The sequence below is a fragment of the Octopus sinensis genome, linkage group LG1 (assembly GCF_006345805.1).
Source record: "Octopus sinensis linkage group LG1, ASM634580v1, whole genome shotgun sequence".
In the NCBI taxonomy this organism is placed as follows: Eukaryota; Metazoa; Mollusca; class Cephalopoda; order Octopoda; family Octopodidae; genus Octopus; species Octopus sinensis.
In genome coordinates this window covers 84,315,220-84,339,203 of record NC_042997.1, presented here as the reverse complement: position 1 = coordinate 84,339,203, position 23,984 = coordinate 84,315,220, and the positions used below count along the sequence as shown (strand labels likewise).

Below are 23,984 nucleotides of genomic sequence, written 5' to 3'. Positions count from 1 at the left end.
ACATATAATGAAATGATAAAAAAAAATTTAAAGAAAGTAAAGACTGTATATACTGAAAAAGAATAGACATATGCATAGCAAAAAGTGGCGAGGAGGATGATAGAGACGTAACCCTCCTGATAAGGAAGGCTTTTAGGGATAATCGGGGAAGACCACTGTCCGAGATTTCCCTGAAACCCCAGGATCAAGGGCTCTTTCCAATTCCTTCTCTCCGACTCGCAGGTCTACACTTAGAGAAGTATTATCCACTCTTGCCATTTTCGCAACTTTCACCCACCTTTCAATGAACTCACTCGAAGACAGCACTTCCCTCTCCACTCTCAATTTTCTTTCAAGTAAAACATGAAGAAGTCAATGAGAGCTCTACCAAAGAGGAATATATCTGTCATTGTGCCTTTCAGCTTTGTCCACCAAACAACTTCTTTCGCCACAGCCACCGGGCAAAGAAAATCTGCCTTACCTGTCCGATTGAAGGAGGGTGGCGGTGCGATCATCACTGCAGAATCGGCTGACAGACGGATCTTTCCTACACGTGATAGCAGCTGTTCGACATAACCCCACAAGTCAGCAATGCCTGGACACTGAACGAGGGCGTGCAGAACTGTTTCGTCACTCTGCGTGCACCTCGGACAGCACACCCGTGCCTGTAGAGTTTATGTCGGACAGGTACCGGCCCCCAGTAGCACTGCCAGGCCAAGGACATCTGGAAATTATCCATGATAGTTCCCGACCGGAAAGTTCTCCGGAACAGACTAGCCAATTCGTTCTCGTCGGCGCCCAGAGTCTCGCCGAGAACGTCGTCGCACTTCCCCGCCACTAATCCTCTATAAACTTCTAAAATGGAACATCCACTGATCCCATTGCCCGACTGGTAGAGGGCTGTGAGCGCCTGACGACATTCTAGGTGCCAATAATAATAACAACAACAATAATGATTATAATGATGGCGATGACGACGACAACGATGATGATGATGATGATGATGATAATGATGATGATGATGATGATGATGATGATGATGATGATGATGATGATGATGATGATGATGATGATATAAAAAGCCAATGTTCAGATCCTGTTTCATGCTGTGTCAGTTAGAGCATGTAGACATCGGCTAGGCGAGATGCCAGTCTAGCGCACAGAAACATTACCAGATGGTCTGCTTCGTATTCCGATAGTTGTTTATGTGATCTAAAGCGATTGTTCTATTCAGGAACACTAAACAACATCGATTTAGAATCAATGATCTATGAACTGATAAACCAATAGTTTATCCATTCTGCCATTTCGGCTCAGCGTTCAATATATTAAATAATTACATCCATCTCATACGATTATACCGACAAAAAGCCTCTGTGTGATCACTCGATCTGCTAGAAATAACACTTATATTTCTTTCAAATAACTTTGTTTTTTTTCGTTCAAAATAACGTTTTGAACCTGGAAAATGCGGAATAGTCATTGATGGCGCACTTCCCGGTTCAGTAATTAGGGTGTAGGACTTACAATCGTCAAGTTTTGAATTCAATTCCCGGATCGAGCTATGTGTTGTGTTCTTGAGCAAGGCACTTTATTTTGCGTTGCTCCAGCTGTAGAAATGAGTTATGACGTTACTGGTGCCAAGCTATATCGGCCTTTGGTTTTCCTTTGGATTACATCGCTGGCGTGGATAGGGGAGACCGATATGCATGGGAGACTACTGCTCTTCCATAAACAACCTTACCCAGACTTGTGCTTTGGAGGAAAACTTTCTAGCTGCAATTCCATGGTCATTCATGACCGAAGGAGGTCTTCCCGCCTGTTCATCTAGCGCTGACGTAGAACTAAAGAACTACAACACTCAGAATCCTAGAAGTGTTGTGTAATTGTATTACAATGAGTAAAGGCGCATGGTCGAGTGATTGGGATCTGTGGCTCACGATCGTAAGATCGTGGATTCCCAGACTGGACGTCACACCATGTACTTTAACAAGGCCCTTCATTTAATGTTGCTGTTTTTTACTCAGTTGAGATCGAGATGCATCTGTTGCAGAATGGTGCTACACAGAATATTAGTCTAACTTCTTGCATATGCAATATGACAACAGCCCTTCATAGCTGCAACACGCTGGGGGATGGATTATTATCTACAAAGACATTATAGTTTAAGTAAAGAGAAATAAGAGCTTGTGACAATGATGGTGGCACATCTAAAGAGACAGCGGCTACAAATTAGAAATTAATATTTGTTTGTACAGTATAAGTTTAGCTAGGTTTACATCTTCCCAACGCCGCTAGATTCATTTCCACACCGAGCCAACAGGAGAAGCTCAGAGTTCGCTTACTAGGAATAACAGTCACAACTCCAAATTGCACTCTGCAGTCGTAGATGTCTTCTTCCTGGAAATAAAAAAGGATAATTGCTGTTGAAATGCCTTTGATTGTGTATCATTTACCTGAGGCTAAACATGAACCACAACTTATCACGATGCTGTTATTAAACTCATTTTAGTCATTGCCGGTGTCGATAAAAGAATGTGTGTGTCTGTGTGTGAGTGCGCGCGCGCGCGTGTAGGTCGTGAAATTCTGTGTATTTCAAATTTCGAGTAATGGTTTTAGAAGAATGGCACCGAAATGATTGTAACAAATACTAAAACTTTACTAAATTTATTCTACTCCTTCTTATTTGGATTGCATACATACATACATACATACATACATACATACATACATACATATATACAAATATTCCATGATGATGTTGAAATTCCAGTGAAGCAGCTTTAGATTAGATCTAGCTAAGAAACCAGCTCTTTCTCTGCTGGCAAGAAATCTTGAAATAAAACTGAATAATGACATACATGTATATGTGTGTATGTATAAAGGCTATGAAATGGCAAGACTATGCTAACATAGCGACACCCTTAGGAGTCGAGTCAATTTCTATTTTCCCGTTATCCGACAACGACCAGGTCCCAATGTTGTTTGATTTAAGAGGTCCAACCTACACTACTCAAATATTGGAGTTGATATAATCGATCGCCTCCCCACCTCCACCACCACTTGGCAGAATAGGAGCCTTGTGTCCAGTTAATGAATCAATTGAAATACTGATTACTGCATATACATTATTCTACTATTCTAACGAAATAGAATGAGACATTGGTTAGGTGGCCTTAACATAGAGAGATTTATTGTATTCCATGTAATTACCATTATGCTAGAGCGCTTGAAACGACAAAAAAAGAAAATTATTATTAGAATTTATGTAAATGTAACTAACAGCAGTCCCCAAAATTAGTTGTGCTTCATGATTTATTCTCGTAGACTATGATAATTTATTGTAGCTGAGTAGAAAAAAAAATTCAACAAATAATTCACGGTTAATTATGTCTGAAATACGATTCAACGTGAAACATATACTAATCTTGCAAACGCAAACAATTCTAGCTGTGCGTGTTTATACATGTATTTGCATGTATGAATGTATGTGCAAGAATGCATGTGTATGAGTATATGTGTTGTGAGTTCTACACATGTATTTATAAAGTATGACATCAACGCCAGCATGAGTATGTGTGTGTGTATATGTGTGCGTGTGTGTGGAGGTACGTCTGTATCTGTATCCATGTGTAAATAACTATTACATGTGGATATTTGATTGCATATATATCTAAATACACTGTTTGATTTACTGGCAGGCGTATTTGAGAGCGAGTATATAATATATCACTGTGTATTCTGTTTTTACGTATAGCTATTTGCGCCATTAGATGTACAACATTATTCATATGTATATATATATATATATATATATATATATATATATATATATATATATATATATGTATGTATGTATATATACATGTATCTATATGCATTTACAAATATTTGCACATGCATGAACACACATACATGTATATTTATATATGTATGCAGGTATGTATGTATATATATATATATATATAGATAGATATATATATCTACATACATACAAATATATATGCATAGATAGATATAGATATGTATATATGAGTGTGTGTGTGCATATGAGCATTTCTTAATACTAAAGTTTTTGCCTTTGTTACTCCGAGTTTTGCTGTAGCGCTATTCATCACGAACGAATCGTTCGTAAAACGGTCACGTGAGAATCAGATACGACGTTGAAAAATTTCATTAAATCATCATCATCATCATCATCATCGTCGTCGTCGTCATTTTTATTATTATTATTATTATTATTATTATTATTATTATTATTATTATTATTATTATTATTATTAACTTTACTAAATGTGTTAAATACTTTTATTTATGTTCGCATATGTATACATATGTATGCGGGCACACACATACACTTAATTACATATGTATATATATGTAGATGTGTATGTGTTTGTGTGTACCTTACATATATGCATATATATATGTACCTATCTATCTATTTATCTATATATATATATATATACACATATATATATATAAATACATATGTATATATGCATACGCATATATATATATATATAATATATATATATATATATGTATGTATGTATGTGTGTGTGTGTGTGTGTGTATGTATATGTGTGTGTGTATTGCATGCATTCCTACATAATTATGCGGACTTGTGCACATAAATAAATCAAATATCAAGAGTCAATAACCTTCCCACGTCATCAATCTGGTGATCAATTTTACTGATTGTGAATGTCAGTCTATTTCTGTATGGGTGAACGAGAGAGAGGGAAAGGAGAAGAAAAACGGAGAGAGGGTTGGGGGACAGAGAGTGAGAGTTATGTGTGAGCAGAATACACAAAGATACTGCAGCCATTAAGATTCAGTTTAAATAATGGCAATAAGATGGAGAAAGATAATTTGAAATTCTTATAGCAACTCGTTTGAACACCTTGATAATATCATGACTAACAATTTGACTTTTGAGGAAAAATTTCTGAAAACCAAGGATTACTTTGTGAGATCGAGTGTGGAGGGATACAAATATGCGGCGTGCTGTAGAGTCGTGAGTGAGTCAGATAAAATGCTTAGTGGTATTTCTTCAGGCTCTTTACAATCTGGATTTATATTTCGCAGAGATCAACTTAGTTCTTCCTCCTTATGCAGTCGACAAAATAAGTACCAGTTGAACACTGAGGTCGATGTAAATGACTTTCCTTACTTGCTAAAAAATATTGATGTCTTTATGCAAATATCAGAAAACGTTTTTAGGCAGTGAGTTGAAAGAATGTTTAGCACGTCGGACAAAATACCTCGGCGGCATTTCTTCCGACTTGATGTTCCGAGTTCAAATGCTGCCGAGGTCAACTTTGCCTTTTATCATTTTGTGATTGACAAATTAAGTACCAATTGAGCGCTGGGGTCGATACAATCGACTAACCTCGTCTCCAAAAATTTCAAGCCATGTGCCTATAGTAGAAAGAATTATTATTGTTTTTGTTAAGGCGGTGAGCTGAGAGAATCGTAAAGACTGCCGGATAAAATTTTTCTCAGTATTTCTTTCGGCTCTTTACTTTCTAGGTCCAAATTCCACTGAGGTCGACTTTGCTCTTCTTTTCAAGTTCGATAAAGCAAATACCGGCTGAACAGCAGGATCGATGTAACCGACTTACCCACTCCTTTAAAATTACTGGCCTCGTGTCGAAATTTGAAACAGTTACTACCTCAAGACAGTGCCCGTGCGTGGTCGCAGTTACAGACTGAAACATGTAAACGATATATGTATGGCGGTGTATCACAAGGGAAATGTCACAAAATGTCAGGAATCTGTGGCAAAAGAAAACAAATATCTAAAGCTATATTAAAAGATTACGAGTTGGAAATCAGTGGAGCGATCAGGAATATGTGTTGACGAGGACATTTGCTAGAAGAGAAATTACTAAGGGATTGATATAGTTCAGTTGAATTACTGACCATTTTACAATTAATTACAGTTAGAGAACTATCAGGCAATAAAACATTATTTCATTGTAACGTTGGTTCATCTCTACCAATACAAAACGGATGGTTGCCACTGTTTCTATTATTGTTGTTGTTGTTGCTGCTGCTGCTGCTGCTGTTGTTGTTCTTGATATTGTTGTTTTTGTTGTTGATGATGATGATGATGATGATGATGATGATGACGATGAGAAGGAGGAGGGGGAGGAGGAGGAGGTTTTTATTGATCATCCCGTCTTTTCTGCGAGTGACAGGTAGCAAAATCGGTTAGAGGAGACTATATATGATGTGCTTTTTTTCTTATGACAGTGCACAGTGTGAATTCAAGGGAAATTGGTTGCCATTTCTAGCAAATCGAATGACCACGGCATCTATTTATCAATGAATGAATCAATCAATCTAACTATTTGTGTGTTTGTGTGTGTGTGAGTATATGTGTTTGTCTGTATAAATACACACACGCATTTATAGATAGATAGATAGATAGATAGATAGATTATTTTATAAGCTTAAAAGTTGTAAGTGATCACCGTGCAATGTCTAAAGAAAACAGTCTAATAATGGGGCATATAAGCCCTCGATGGAAAAAAAGTAGGTTTTCCCGGGCGCGTGCGACGCTTATAAGCTTTGAGCTTGTAAAATACTATTTACAAATTTGTAAAAATCGACTCTGCTTATCAAAAACCATCGCATATATATATATATATATATATATATATATATATATATAGTTGAAATTTGTAGAATAACAAAGGACGAAGACACGTGTATGAACAACATTCAAGTGTATTATCAGGTCATCCCATAAGTTCTGTTCGAATTTTGAATAAAGAAAACAAGTGATATCAAATGTTATATTTAATTGAAATTTAATCATCAATGTACTTTCTCTGATTATCTGTGACTTCAAGAACTCTGAAATGTCAGTTTCAACCTCATCCTGGCTTGCGAAAGTTATGGCCCCCAAATGATTCTGTAAACTACGAAACAAATGGTAGTCTGAAGGAGCAAGGTCGGCAGAATAAGGTGGATGAGAAATCTTTTTCCCAACCAAGATCTTCGATCTTCTGTGATGCGATCTTTGCAGTGTGGGGTCGCACATTGTCCTGATGAAACATCACTCCTTTTCGATTCACTAAAGCACGGATTTGAAAATGTGCATGCGTTTAGTTCGTCTGCGTTTGTACGGATGCATAAGCCTAACACATACAGAGAATTACACTCATATATTCCTGCTTTTCTATATATCATGTAGGAATGAATATGTATGTGAATGTCTCCGTGTGTTTGTGTGTATGTGTGTGTGCATATTTATTTATATATACGTAGATATACACTCATACGTATTTATTCAGTTATCTTTTCACACACACACACACGAAGCCCCCAACACACACACGTGTGTGTGTATGTATATACATATATATATATATATATATATATATATATATATATATATATATATATATATATAATTTATAATACTATATGATTTAACGTCATGCATCCTGTTCCAAGTAAGTTTTATCTTAATAATTCTGATGCGCACTCTATACGATCTTTTTACTCTTTCGGTTTTTTCTTTCTCTCTCTTATTTTTTCACCACCTTTTCTCCCACTATTTTATCCTATTACTCTGTCACTCTCTCTCCCCCTCTCCTCCTTCCGTGCACACTTGGCTCCAACGTAACTATCGGCCATCTTTATTTCTTCTAACTTGTGTTTTATTCTTCTCTCCATTGTAGCTGGAACAAAGAAGACGTGTTCTTGTCTGTCTTCTGTGCAAGCTTGATTTACACGTTCGCCACCACAACCTCGTTTAGGCTTAGCAGCCCTTCCTGTTTCTTTTCACTGTCCTGTTTCTGTTACCAATTTTGACCCTCTGCAAAATCCCAGATTTTATTCAATTTGCTTTACGGGAGCAACTGTTTTATCGAAAGTATATATAATTGTTAAATGCTCGAAATACGAGAGTAGAAAAACAGCCAACAACTGATGAAGGGTAATTCTTTATGTTGTTTGTTTTGTTTTCCTTTTGTGTCTTTCGTTGTTCGAAAAAATAGTTCATATTCCATGTACTCGTACTTCGTATTTTTTCTTGTACACGCTTCATGACGTCCTGTGCCCACATATGCATATATATATATACTACGTATGTACATATACGTATGTATATATGCATATATATATTATTGATATTATGTGTATATATATATGTATATATATATATATATATATATATATATATATATATATATATATATATATATATATATATATATATATATATATATAATATAATTTCTTTATATTAAAAGATTTTTATGTATTGATTAAGTCTTTCCTTGTTTGTTTTGCAAAGTAGTGGTTTTGTCTCGAATTATATTATATATTATATTATATTATATTATATAATATTATATTATATAATATTTTACTATAAAATTGGATTTAATCCTAAATCTGATTTTTCCCTGTAAATTTGGATTTATTCCCTAATATTATATATATATATATATATAATATATATATATATAGATATATATATATATATATATATCTATATATATATATATATATAATATAATTTCTTTATATTAAAAGATTTTTATGTATTGATTAAGTCTTTCCTTGTTTGTTTTGCAAAGTAGTGGTTTTGTCTCGAATTATATTATATATTATATTATATTATATTATATAATATTATATTATATAATATTTTACTATAAAATTGGATTTAATCCTAAATCTGATTTTTCCCTGTAAATTTGGATTTATTCCCTAATATTATATATATATATATATATATAATATATATATAATATATATATAATATATATATATAATACATAAGTATACATAAGTATACATAAGTATATACTTATATATAAAAAAAGTAGACACACATACGTGCTCATACATAGATTTATATCATATATATTTTGCACACACGTGCACACGCACACATTCATATACACATGTGCGCGTACGTGCATGTACATGTATGAGCGAATGTGATATAGATAAAAGACAGTCAGAGAGAGAGTTAGAGAAATCGAGAGACAAAGAGAGAGAGAGAGAGAGAGAGAGAGAGAAGAGAGAGAGAGAGAGAGAGAGAGAGAGAGAGAGAGAGAGTCAGACATCTAGATAGAAGGAAACTCAGGCACATAGAAACGGGAGTTGATTCAAACAGATGCAGGATAACAATGTTATATGTGTATTTTTGTTTTGTTTTGTGTTGTTTGTTTTATTTTAGTGAGTTGTCTGTTTTAAATTTTTTCGGGAGCACCTACCAAAATGATATATGTTTCTTGCAACATCGTTATCTCTTTCAGAAACAATTCCAGAAATGTTCAGCTGCTTTGAGTTCCGCTTCCACATTCTTCGTATTCACTGTTCAAATGTCATCACATCAGTTTGGCTTATTTATTAATTTTCTTTTATCTTCTTTTATTTTTTTTTTAAATCTTGTCACACTAGATACTCCGTAATTATTATAACCTTGCTCCATGCCATCATTCTTTAGTTTCCCAACGAGAATATTATCATAAATCACCTTAAACAAAAAAAAGATAATAAAAAATAGTAGAATCGCATTAGGAATTCCTTAAAGAAAATAGAGAATACACTTCATAATGCGTTGTTGGATATTATGCATAAGGACCGTAAGATTATGGCCAGACATTTTTTAGCTACGCCTGTTCGATCAGAACAAAATATCAACTACAAGTGAAGGCTCACGTTGGTTTGCTTGACTGTCGGTTTTTCCTCGCTGTTAATTGCTTTCTCAAGTTATTTGTAAATTCAAAAAAATAATATCCCTCATAGTTAGCTATCATACCTTGATACATTAGCTGGAACAAAGAAGTTGAATTCTTGAGGATATATTTTACTCTCACATTATCAGAAAGCTCATTTATGTTTACTGGATGGCTGAGTGTGCTGTCGAAAAAAAGCAATGCTATGTTGGAAATATTATGTCTATCACTGTACCTTGCTACAGCAGAGCAAAACAATGCCTGAAAACCACTCTTTAAAAGATTTCTTAGTCCATCCATGCCCTCCTTCTTTGAACTTCAAATCAGAACCAAATTAAACTTTGCGTAACTCTTCTGTTCAACGTTTGATTTTCGGAGTGATATATGAGTAGGGGCTATAATTTCATATCACCAGCGGCTTCTCCTCTCAAGAAGAAGCGTCAGATGGTTTTTGAATGTTTTAAATCCTGGTATTGATCTTTCTTCCCAACAAATATAAGTCCTAGCAGACGTGAGCTTCATCAATATGTTATTCTTATCTGATCTATAACCTCCTTCAGCAATCATTCTTCTGCAGCTTCTCGGGAGACTTAGGAGCAGCTTTTATATCAGCACTGGCTGCTTCAAAAGTCATTTTTATGTTGTGCAAGTTCAAGAGCTTCTTAAACCTTCAAAAGAGCCTTTAGTTTCTGGAAAAATGTTTTTCAATAGAAGTTTCACACTCCTTTCCTGCAAATCGTCATACAAACCGTTAGGACTTCTTTAATTGGCATTATGCTTATCAATATATGTTGAGTCAGATCTGCGATTCATAAACCCATTTAAAGCATCAAATTGCATCTATGAAAAAATGTTTCGAGCAGTTCTCTCTATTGTCACGTACTGCTCTTATAAACGTTGCAAGCTTTAATGCTTTGGCAATGTAGCTGATATTTTTTCTCTAACATCAAGCCAGTCTAAAACATCAAACTTAATATCTATCTTAATCCATTTATGCTTTCTTTTCACTCTTGTACCTTCAGTACATATATATAATCAAAATAAGCAACAGGATATCAAGAGGTAATGCAGTACGATCGTTTCAAGCGACTCCATTGAATTGAACAATGCGACCATGATATCGATTTAAATGCAGAGCAATCCTCAGCTGCGTAAATACATAGAATTAAATTGACTTAAAATAGATGGACACATTAATATAATTTTACCTAAAACCTCCAAGAAGATAAGGAGATAGACAAAGAACATGCTGTCTTCACTTCAGCTTAGAAGCTATCGGGAAGAAAGACTTGTTAGAGATCTAGCTAGTCACTGTTTTTTGGAGTCAGTTTTAATTTATAGTCTTGTTTATCAAATCTGTATATCAAAATATAAGGCCAAAGAACAAGGAGCAGTGTCTGTTAGGAAAGGGAGTGAGGGAGTCGGCAGAAATCATAGTGGGTATAGTCATAAAACTATCAAGATTAATTTGAAGCAATATAATGAGATTTGGTAAAGGAAATCTTAAATCAAGATGGTAGCTGACAATTAAAGAGACAAGCCTCTAGTAAACCAATGATGATAATACAGGGGAAATTTTATCATGGGGTACTATAGTTGAATATTTTAAACAATATTGCCATACTGTATAAAGATAAAATCTAGGGTTATTCAGAAGATTATTAAGAAGAATATTATGACAATTGGATAAAAACTTTTTGAATACTTTTGAGTATATACCAAAGTTTACCACAATAGAGGGAGGAAAAGAAATTACATAGAAATAGTTTAATATTTATACATATTATATACTTAAATACTAACTTATTAGGTGGTATCTATGAAGATTGATCATTGGCATTTACTGGTATTTGATAAAGAAGTACTGAGGCAAAAGAACATACTAACTATATATTAAGTAAATTATAATCTAAGCAGGTTATTATAAGTTGTGAAGATACCAGTATTGTTTTATATAAGCTAAATATGAATTTATAGGGGTACAAAAATTAAGTTTATTTTATAGAGGCTATTATAAAATAATAAAATGATCAGGTAGGGTAGAACACCATAGAGAAGGAATAAAATAGCTTAATCACTAAAACCATGATAAAGTATATATACCTTATTAACATCAATAGAGAAGATTTATAGAAAATGTATAATAATTTAAGTATTTAAACTAAAAATTGTATATTTACTTATTTAGTTTGTATCAATAAAAATGTATACCTGGTATTAGCTACAGGAATATCGATGTTATAGGACAAATTAATCTTGAGGTATATTATAGGTTTTAAAAGTTATTAGTGTTAATCCTTACATGATATTATAGTTTCTTAGGGGTACTTAATTAGAAGGGCTACTTACATAAAGGCCCTTATAAATACTAAGGTCTGGAGGGTGGAACACTTTTTAATTTGATGTAATGGGTGCATTGTTCAATTAAGTGGAGTCGCTTGAAACGATCGTACTGCTTTACCTCTAGATATCCTTTTGCTTATTTTGATTTTAATCACCTTTTTTTGAAACTGTATGGATAATTCCGTACTAAATTCTGGTGCCTCAAGTACCTAATTCATCTGAATCTAAATTTTTGCTATATATATATGTATGCATATATACACGCTAGCTGAAGAGCCTTTCGGGCAGTTTTTACAATAGAATGTCTTATATAAATTTTTGCTTATGCTATGTCATACCATGCCTTCCCCAACAGATAGACCTCTTGATCAGGGCAGATTTGTGCAATTTTTGGCATAAAAAACTTCGTTGAGGATTCTTTTCCTTTTTAAATTATTTACATATCTCTTCGAACGTTTTGCATGACCTTATTCATTAAAACTTATTGAAACTTCAGAAGTTCTTACAACTTCGGGCGTCGTAATGCTTTGCTTTCGTTTGTTTAATAAAAATTCCTCCTCGTAATGATTTTGTTTTCATTTTGTGGTAGCTATCATGCAGAAAATGCCATCTTCCAAATCTTGATTAGGTAAAATTGATTAAACTTTAAACCGCAGTAACATTTTTCTGCAATTTTTCTGGAACAAATAATTAACAAAATCGGATTTAACGTTGACAATTATTGCAATATACCAAATTTGAAAATTTGTGTGTGATGGAAAGCAGAAAAGTCACCTATCACCTCTCTCCTTAAAGCTACGTATTCTTCACACCCGCCTTTCTTTCCCTTCCTCAACTAGCTAGGCTTACAAAGAATAAGTCCTGGGTTCGATTTCTTCGACTAAAACTCCTTTAAGACGGTGCTCCAGCATGGCCGCAGTCAAATGTCTAAAAAGAATAAAAGAAAATATGTATGTGTGTGTGTGTGTGAGTATATATGTGTGTGTATACAATCGACTGCACAAACCCAATGTATGAGCTTTCTTGTTCGCCGATTCGCTGCGGTGTAGCGTTTTGGGGACGATTTCCTTGTAATACTGGATGTTAAAACCCCTGAAAGTCATAAAAAGTCGAAAGAACTTGCCACCGATTCCATTCAGGAGTAATAGATACCGACATTTCGACATTTTTGTGGTTTATCAACATCAAGTACCTGAATCAAACGGGGACGAACTGAATCAGCCGTCTATGAGTATATACAAATAGTGTAAGAACCATTTTCTGGTATGTCATGACGATGCATACATCAGCTTAAATTCAATTACGGATAAAAAGCAGCGTCAGTGTTTGTAACATTATCGACTGCACATGCTCAATGTATGTATTTTGCTTCTTCACACAGTGCTCCCTCAGGGTACTGGGTATTAAAACACCTGAAAGTCATAGAGGGGCGAAACAACTCGCCCCCAGTCTCATCCAGGAGTGACAGATACTGATACACACACATGTATTTATACATGCATATATACATGTATCCAAGTATGCATACATATATGCATATATACATGTATCCAAGTATACATACATATATGCATACATACATACATACATACATACATACATACATACATACATACATACACACATACATACATATAGACATAGCAATTCCTTAAGAACCCAAAGCAAGTCACATAATAGTCAAAACGTCGGCCAAACAGATTGTGACAATGCGAGAGTTCTTCAAACAGCGAGTTTCTATTGATAAACAGAAAAGACAACAGAAAACACAATGGAGAATTTGATTTAATACAAACACGAGGAAATAGATTTATTATAAATATGAAGAAATTAATTCAATACAAATATGAAGAAATTAAACATTAAATATTATCGAAATTATAAATGAAAAACAAACAAATAATCAGAGGTCTTCAAAGCACATTGGATTGTAGCAGTCTCCTGTGTATTTAAATATTCAGCGAAATGTTGCGTATGGAATTATTTATCGCCTCTGATGACAAACTAACTTGTTGTATACCAAAGGGAGAGCCTATGACTTGCTAGAGATAGTAGCTAGGTCTTTTTCAAAACACATCTTGCTATCATAATTTTGATATTCACTGAAGAGCTTCGTAAAAAATGATTGCCAAACACGTTGCCAGAAATAGTAACCAAGTCTTTTACAAATTGCATCTTATTTTCTTATATGAACTGGTATTGAGCAAAGTAGTCACTGATACACAAAAAGGTGTGTTAACCACTCTTTCATCATATTCTGTTTGAACAGAATATGATGAACCTATTGATTTAATAAATGAAAGTACCGCGGGTTTGTCCTGTTTAAATCCTTTTCACTTTGGTACAGTTGAAAACCATGCACACCTTATTGTGAGAATGTTTATGTTACAGTCGATGCGATGAATTATTGTGTAGAATATATATCTTTATAACATAATATACCCTTCCTCAATTGAATAGAAGTTAGAATTCATCTGACAGACTTCAGTCGTAATATGAATGAATATACGTACGTATGTGGGGGTGATGGATGGATGGATGGATGGATGGATGGATGGGCGGACGGACAGATAGATGGATATCTCACCCTAGCTTGTCCCTAGACCATGTTTATAGGGTGGAGAGGGTCTGTGAGGTGTTGTGCAAGTCTTATTGGACCTAAAACTTTAGGAAAATTGCAATTGCGAGGCAATTTTCCGCTCAAGTAGGAAGGCATCAAACATTGCTGACATTTTGCATGGACAACGGTAATCCATCACGAGTAAACAGCCATCGTGTATGTGTGTGTGTGTGCTAACTACTATTTGGGTTTCTGACAGGTTCTACTGTTCTGAGTCAGAGTACACCTGAAAACAATAATGTATAAAAGGTGGTTTCACACTCCTCAGAACTCTGGAACTCTTTAAACAGAGCCCCACTACCGGATATGCAGCTAATTAGCATATGAGGTGACAATCCATCTCAGCGCAGGAGAGCAGAAATGCTCTTGGTTGGTGTCAGGGCGTGTAGCAAGACTCCAAGAGTGAGGGGGCCCTAGTTGTTGTTGCAGCATCCTTCTAGAAGAGGGACACACAGATGTAATGCCTGCAGCTTCATATCATCTCGTTTCTATCTGTCACTCGGTACTAAACACAGAGACTCAGAGAGTGGTATTTGTGTGATACAAACGTTTATCACTATAATCCGGTCACGTACAATTGTCACTTAATGGTGACCATATTCGTCATTCAATCTACTGAATGTCCTATAGCAATGGAAAGTGGTGACGTGTTCAGACACAACCAGTTGGAAGCACACAATAAGTTACAAATTTCTTCTGTATCTATGCTCCAAACAATGCGAATCTACAAGGGGAGTGAATAGTCACCCGAGGGGTCATGGATGGAAAGTCAGACATACCTTTGACAACGAGGAAGTACTAGGAAACAGCAATCATCTGTGAAGATGGAGACATTAACATGTATGCATGTACGTATGTATGTATGTATGTATGTATGTATGTATGTATGTATGTATGTATGTGTTGTATCGTAATCTGTTACGTACAATAAGACAACAGTAAAAGCAATGTAATGAACTAACAAATCTCTTTACGAACCAACAATTAATATTCCTTGTGAACTAACCAGCCGACACCTTCTGACTTCACTGCGAACTAACACGAACTTTACTCGACTCCGAACTCTGAACCTTCGAACCCACTCGGATCGTTACTATCTATACTTTACTCGGACAAGTCTATCTCCCGCAGTCTAACTCACAATCACATCTCCCCTTTTTGAGATTTTGATTACTGTGAGAAAGTGGAATTACTTTTATATTTGTTTTTCTTTCCAGTACCTCTCCCTCTTTTTTCATAGCTGTTGTATCTTAGGGGTTGCCTGGCTTTTAAGGTAGCATTGTTCGTTGCACACACCACTTTTCTTTTTCATTGTACTAAGCATTCTTGTTGGCACTCTGAGTGTTTTTTTTTTCTTTTTAATATCTTTTTCGCTAAGGTATTGCTTCCAGATATTCAGTGTTTTCGTTTTCTGAAGCTAGCTCTACGGGGTTCAATATCACTCGGTGCTGGCATATCATAGAAGACTTCCATTGGTATTGCCCTTGGTCCTTCTGTATGTATCATCTTTAACTGGTTAAGGTGTCTCTTATGTTCTGAATGTTGTCCTTTAATTAAATACATCACATTACTTAATCTTTTGATTACACAGCCATCCTCCCAACCTTCTTTACCATTTTTGTAATTTTTTGAATAAACTTTATCTCCTACTTCGAAATGTTTTGTAATATTTCTTTTATTCTCTTCAAATTTTTTTTTTTTTTTGTCTTTCCTTTATATGTATTTTTCCTGGCAATAATTTATCGAAGATCGATTTTATTTTACACGAGAACATTAACTCTGCTGCTAACTTTTCTGAATTAGTATTTGGATTTGGCATTATTCTATATACTCTCAAAATTTCGTAGGTGCCTCGTCATTATCTAGCTACTTCCTAACTTTACTTAGAGATCTTTTGAACGTGTTGATAAACCTTTCCGCCTGCCCATTTGACTTTGGGTGGTAGGGCGGGGTAAAAATGTGCTTTATGGCATGTATTTTACAGAAATTTCTTAATTCATATCCCGTGAATAGCGTTCCATTATCTGAGCAAATGTGTCTGGAACTCCGTATCGAGCAAATAACTCGAGTAGGAACTTTATTGTTGTCTTTGCTGTGGGTTTATAACATCTGCATATCTTTGGCCACTCTGTATAGCTATTCACAACGATTAGATAGTAGGTGCCGTTCACTGGTCCAGCATAGTCAATATGTATCCTGGACCAGGGGTTCTCAGTTTCCGAGCATAGGCCTATTTTGTCCGAGAGTACTTGCGGAAACAGTTTTTAAATTTTTTTTCTTTAACTCTTCAGACGAATTGTTTTCAGAGGGACAGCCATTTACGTTTTTACAATAGAGATTTATGGGGAGATCCTATAAATCGAATAATTCTATTCAATCGGTACCAGACAGATCGGTTGCATTTTTAACAACAAAGACTGTTGCTTTGCATATTTTCCCTCGAAATGTGACATTAGTCCACATTTCGCCAATGAAACGTAATTTGTCATTCTACGAGCAGATTTCGCTGTTTTTCTCAACATAGACTTTCCTATTTTCTTCCATGTGTCCATATTTATTTTTGAAATATCACTTCCAGTATCCAATTGATGTTTAATATGTATCTCATTTATTTTTATGTGTACGAATTTTCTTATTTGGAGTCGATCTTTGTTTCTGCTGAGAGCACTTTAGGATTTTTAACGTTTGACCTTCGTAATTTTGTTCTGCAATATGACTCTTGTAACCAAATCTTTTGCAACTGTAACATTTTTGATTTTTAAATGGGCAGTCTTTTCTGAAATGTATGCCCCCACATCCATAACATGGATTAGGACGTGACGCTCTTTTTTGGTTGTACTTTTTTCTGGTCGGCATATCTGTATTTTTGAGGAATCTTTTTCTTGTATTTATTCTACATCGTGTTTCAGGTTTACCATCCTTTGACATTCGTCTGCCACGGACAGTAATGTAGGATCTTGGTTCGCTTGTTCTTGCCCGAATTTCTGTAGCTTCGCTTGCTGTAAGGCCTTGTACGAAAATAAGACATTTGAACATTCAGGTGTAAGTTTGAAACTTTCACACATCCTATTGACTGTTCCTGTGTATGTGATAAAATCATCATTTTATTTTTTCGTTATATTCCAACACTCCATTCGAGTGTTAAATAGAGAAGTTTTATCACCGAATATGTTAGGCAGTAATTCTATTGTTTCTATAAAACAAATTTCATTGTGTTTTGGGGGCAATGTGAAATTACAGTAACGTTCATGCTCTAACGGAGCTAATTTTCGCAATAACGATCTCACTTTTGGTTCGTCCGACCATGATTTGCAATCTTGATTAAAAAATCTCCTCGTTCCATCTGTAGTACGATGCAAAAATTATAACCTCCTCTGGGTTATAAGTGAGTTCATTAATCGAGTTTGAAATGCCGTCTGGCGAAAACAAACTTACCTCATTTTTAGACTTTGAATATAGATCCAGTAATTGTTGTTGTTGCAGTTGTTGCTGTATTTATAGCTGCTGCGATTCCTGTTGATGCTCTTTACAAACAAATGCGAGCGCACGCGCACACACACACACACACACACACACACACACGCACGCACACACGCACGCACGCACACACACACACACGCACGCACACACACACACACACACACACACACACACACACACACACACATATATATATATATACGATAAAGAAAACTACACTATCAGCGGCTCAGCAATTCGAAGCAATTTAATGACATTACAAAAGTGCATAATCCACCAGTAGAGAGACGAGAAAAACACTGCATAATCTATCAAGAGGAAAAGTAACCGGTGAACAAATAGAAGCATTAACCTCTAACACAAAAGTATATAAATACACCACCAATACTGAGTTATAAGAGTTCTCACCTGAAGATCGCAGTGTCATGAAACTAGAGTCACGAGACAATCTCAGTTCCATTTCCAATGCAAAATATTATATTCTCTATATTCTCAGTAATCCTCTCATTCATCTCACACACCACAAACCAACATAAGCATACGTACATACATATATACATACACACACACATACTTGTATGTATGCGTATGCATATATGCATATACATATATATGTATATGTATATATATTTATGTATAGGTATATGCGTGCGTGTGTGTATGCATATATGAAACCTTGAGTAAGACACTTCATTTCCCGTTGTTCCAGTGTATGGCACAAACGTGAGATAGCTTTGGCGTCACATTTGAATTATTAAAAATCCTTGCACAACAAATAGCACGAGACAAGTTGGATGCCTTGTCTCTGCAAAATATGAGAGGAGATTTGTTATGGGAGAAGAGTTCTGAGAATTCGGTCAAAACTGTACAAGTGCAATAGTAGGTAAGGGTGCACTTTTTAAAGTTTCGATGAAGTTTTATAAATATGCAACAACAAGGATTTTATTTTAAGTTTTTTGAGTCACATATATACTTTTAAGGCCAGAAGCCATGTTTAATGCAATTAAACATGATTAATATCGTATAGAAATAGTTATATTTCCTCACTAAAAATTGTTTTTTCCTCTTTATGTCTCATCTACTATTGACTCGGACCGACCAACTGAGAGAAGACCGTCGTATATATGTATGTGTATGCGTGTGTGTGCATGTGGGTGTGTAGGGGTATATGTGTATGTATGCGTAATTAGATATGTGTATGTATGTGTACTTGTGTGTGTGTGCGAGTGTCTTTGTCCTCCACCACCGCTTGACAACTGATGTTGGTTTGTTTATATCCAAATAACTCGGCAGTTCTGCAAAAAGAGCCGAAAGAATAAGTAACAGGCCAAAAAATAATGATAATAATAATAGTAAGTACTGGGGCCGATTTATTCGACTAGACGCTTCAAGGCGGTACTCCAGCATGGCCGCAGTCGAATGACTGAAACGAATTAAATCTAGAAATACATATGAATTTGTGTGTGTGTGTTTCTGTTATAATGACACGATTTATTGAATAAAGAATAAGTGTACAAAACTTGCATTTTTCCTATTGTATTAGTTAATTGTATTATTGAGTTAATGATTTGCTTATATGCTTGATGATATGTTATGTTAAACAGTTTCTTAAAAGTCTGGGACTTAAAACAGTTATCGAGTTTGGCCCGAGGTATGTCCAGGAAGAAAACTATATTTTTAATCTATTATTTCTCACTTAGAGATTGTTATGTCTTAATACCTTGTCAGTTAGACAACGGAAGGGTCGGGGTGAGTGGCCATTATAGGGATGTGCTTTGGGCGTCAGTTGGCCTTAATCCGGCTCTGCATATATGCAGACAACATACATACATACATACATACATACATACATACATACATACATACATACATACATACATACATACGTGTGTGTACATATATATATATATATATATACGCGCGTGTGTGTGTGTACATACATATGTATATATATATGTGTGTGTGTGTGTGTGTGTGTGTGTGTGTTTATGTACACGTTCTAACAAACTTACGCGTACGTACTTACGATTTGCGTACAAAAAGTGGGCCTATTTTTTTAATATGCAATGTTAACAACGAGATAGATAGAAAGTGGAAAGGTCACCAGGTGCTTCAGAGACGTATATTAACAAAAATAGCAAAGTAGATAAGAGAAGTAAAACAAAAAAAAAGGCGAAGGTGGAGAGGAAGTATTAAGAGCAAAATAGAACAGAAAATGTACCAAATGGAAACAAAAAAAATCAACTTAAATCCACGATAAAAACTACTCATAATTCAATACACCATACTTGTGTGCTCATCTCCGTGTAATAAATTCTGAGTTTCAATGATCTATCTATGTATCTACGACTAGAAATTTTGATGTGTTTATGTGTGAGAAAGAAACTAACATAAAATAGAAATACATTCTTGCACCTTCATCATTCTTTGATTTAAAATTCAAACTTTCACTCCCACTTGAATTGATCGGGAACTAATTATCTCCCTTAAGATAAGAGACTGTCAGGGCACGCGTTGTGTATTTTTGTATTACTTTTTTTTATTTACCTGGTTATATACTCTTTTACTCTTTTTACTCTTTTACTTGTTTCAGTCATTTGACTGCGACCATGCTGGAGCACCGCCTTTAGTCGAGTAAATCGACCCCGGAACTTATTCTTTGTAAGCCCAGTACTTATTCTATCGGTCTCTTTTGCCGAACCGCTAAGTGACGGGGACGTAAACACACCAGCATCGGTTGTCAAGCAATGCTAGGGGCACAAACACACACGCACAAACACATATACACACACATATATATACATATATACGACAGGCTTCTTTCAGTTTCCGTCTACCAAATCCACTCACAAGGCATTGGTCGGCCCGGGGCTATAGCAGAAGACACTTGCCCAAGATGCCACGCAGTGGGACTGAACCCGGAACCATGTGGTTGGTTAGCAAGCTACTTTATTTCAAAACATTTGCCATAAAGGCAGTACACAGATTAAGTTAGCTTTGCGGGCTGGACGAGGACATTAATGAAGTGAATGATAATGAAAGACAGATGATAAGGATGGGAGAAGACAAAAAACGCCCGCCGACTTTCGCTTCTCTAAAACATTGTTCTTTTTAAAGATAAACACAAAACGAGGTATTAAACCTCTTACAATTTTTCCAATTTTTGGACTTAGCAGTCCATTATTAATAAAAATACAAAACGAGGTATTAAACCTCTTACAATTTTTCAATTTTTGGACTTAGCAGTCCATTATTAATACTAACAGTTCAATAATTACATATCGTCCTCGAAATAGCTTGTGCCCGCGCCCTCCACCATCAACCACGCCTCCCTCAGAACGTAATCAAGTTCCGAGTTCGCGTCGCCCGGGACCAAGCTATAATCTTCATTGAGCTCCTTTAGCCCAAGCGTTACGTCGAACGTCACGGCCTCCACAGCTATCTGCGGAGGCCATTCGGGGTCCTGTGTGAAGGCTAAAGGTGCTCCCTTCTGGTGCTCTTCCATCATTTTTTTTTTCAATTTCTCCTCCTCTATAGAAGAGGACCAATACGTTCAGTTCTTTCGTTGGCGGCACAGTTCCCGCCAACGGTATTCCTTCTCTTGTCGGTGGCACAACCCCAACCGACGTAGTTCCGGGACATTCCGGTGCTACACTGACAGCCGGTAATGTCCCGTTTTCTTCCTCTTTTTCTTTTTTTTTCCCTTTTCAACTGAGGGAGGGTGCGTCTCCTCCGTGGCTGGAAGATTCGCCTTCCTCTCCTCATCCCTATTATCCTTTGGTGAGCACCCATTGTTGCTCACCTTCCTCTTTCGGCCTCTGTTTGAGGAGTCCTCTGCTTTCTCGGCCGTTACCGTTCCCTCTTCTAGAGGGGTTTTACTTAACTGTTCCGGGATCCTATTTTGTTCCCGAGGACAGTTCTTCTTATGTGGCCGGACTCCAAGCACCGATGACACTTAGGGGGGCGACCCTCAAGCATCACCGGGTACCTGCACCCGGCCATTTTCAAAAAATCTGGAAGAACCAGATTGGCTGATTGGGTCCACAGGGTCAAAATTGCTTTTGACCCAACCCAAGCAGCCGCAGGAAGAACTTTTACATTAAGGAGCTTAGTTTCGCTGCCACCCAGACCCCGGCGGATAGTCTCCTCTATCCACTCGGGTTCTATGTCGGGTGGCAGCCCGCAAATCCAAGCTTTCATCAATTTCTTTTTTTTTTGTACGTGGGCAGGAATAAGATTTCCTTACCCTCCAGGGGTTTGCTAGCAAATTTGCAAGCCTCTTCAGGGGTGTCAAATAGCAATCACACCGTTGCATATTTGACACCCCTGGAAATGAATTTAATTGTTGGCAAATACTCTTCCAACTCCTTTTCAATTGCCGTCTTTTCGAATAGGGCGATGGTGTCGAGTGCCTTGGAGTAGGTTCTCAACACCACCGTCCTATCTTCACGGTCTTTTAACCACTTTTTAGGTGGTATGATTTCCCATTCCAAAATTTTGTTATTTTTCATTGCCATGTTTTTTTTTAAATATATTCAAATTAAACTCAAAAAGCAAGAAGAAAAAAGTTCAAAAGTCCAAATAAAATTTGATAGATTTTTGAAAAAACAAAAAGGAGAAAGCACAACAGAAGGGAAGAAATCAACGGAAAGTCGCAATAAAGAAAAAAAACAAAAGGGGGGGGGGGTTAAATGAAGTTCAAAAGAAAGTTAATAAACAGAAAAAACACAGCAAAAATATTCTGGCCTTGCGGTACTCCCGGCCTGGGTTGAACCTGGAACGCCGCAACTGCAACACAACCTCCACAAAAATGGGTCCGAAAGGTAATCCAATAGTGGCTTATTTTTATAATTTTCTTGCGAAGTACTCTGACAAGGGAATAAATTCAACAAACCCAAACACAGCACTGGCTACCGCCAACGGTAATTTTAACAGTAACTGTATTGAATTCCGAGGATACGCCCCTCCACTGTTTTTTCTTTTTTTTTCAATGAACACAAAAACGGCAGCCGCCGAGAGCAGGCGAATTGTCTCAGAGTTGGACACAACTTACTGAAATAATAATTGGCACGCAATAAATTATGCCCAACTCACAATAAACAAAATCACTTACCTCGACAACTTTCCGTTTTTGGTCTTTTTTCTTTAATTGGACGGAGCTGGTTGACTCGCGTCCACTCTGGCTGAACAGGAAGCAACTGACTAACTGTGCATGTGTGTTAGCAAGCTACTTTATTTCAACAATTTTTCCACTAGGGCAGCACACAGAGTAGCTACGGGCTGGACAAGGACATTAATGGATGATGGTGGTGGTGGATGAAGATGGTGATGGGAGAAGTCAAAAAGCGCCCGCCGACTCTCGCTTCTCTAAAACAATGTTCAATAATTACATTTAATACAATGATTACAAATTACAAATTTTAGAGGAAGCAATAAACCTCCTCTTCAACCTGTTGCAAAAATGTTTGAATTAACATTGAATTACAAATTTTACAAATTTTAGAGGAGGCAATAAACCTCCTCTTCCACATGTTACAAGGATGTTACACCGCCTATGTGACCCGGCCGACCATTGCTCTTGCCTCATTGAGGCAATACCCGCTGGTCAGGCCGGTATCCAGAGGTATAATCTCGAAGGAGTCCGCTGGGCAGGAACCCACGATCCTGTGTAGATCAACCCTTCCCACGACCCCCGCAGCTAACTGCGAAGGCCACTCGGGGTTCTCCGTACAGGACTGGATTACCTCCCAACGTCCTCTCTTTCTCACTTTTCTTATAGTGCTTTCCACCTTTTTTCCTTTAAAAAAGAGGAACACAAAATCTTCCACGAATTGTCCCTCAGGCGGCACACC

At 36.3% G+C, this 23,984-nt stretch overlaps 1 long non-coding RNA gene across 1 annotated transcript in view; it reads left to right on the top strand.

Moving 5' to 3' along the window:
- Positions 1–5,617: 5,617 nt before the first annotated feature.
- Positions 5,618–23,984, top strand: part of LOC118763157 — a 22,111-nt gene continuing 3,744 nt past the window's right edge. Inside the window, exons 1-2 of the long non-coding RNA XR_004998917.1 lie at positions 5,618–5,649; positions 19,835–19,842. This is a non-coding gene — a long non-coding RNA (uncharacterized LOC118763157). The remainder of the gene's footprint in view (positions 5,650–19,834; positions 19,843–23,984) is intronic.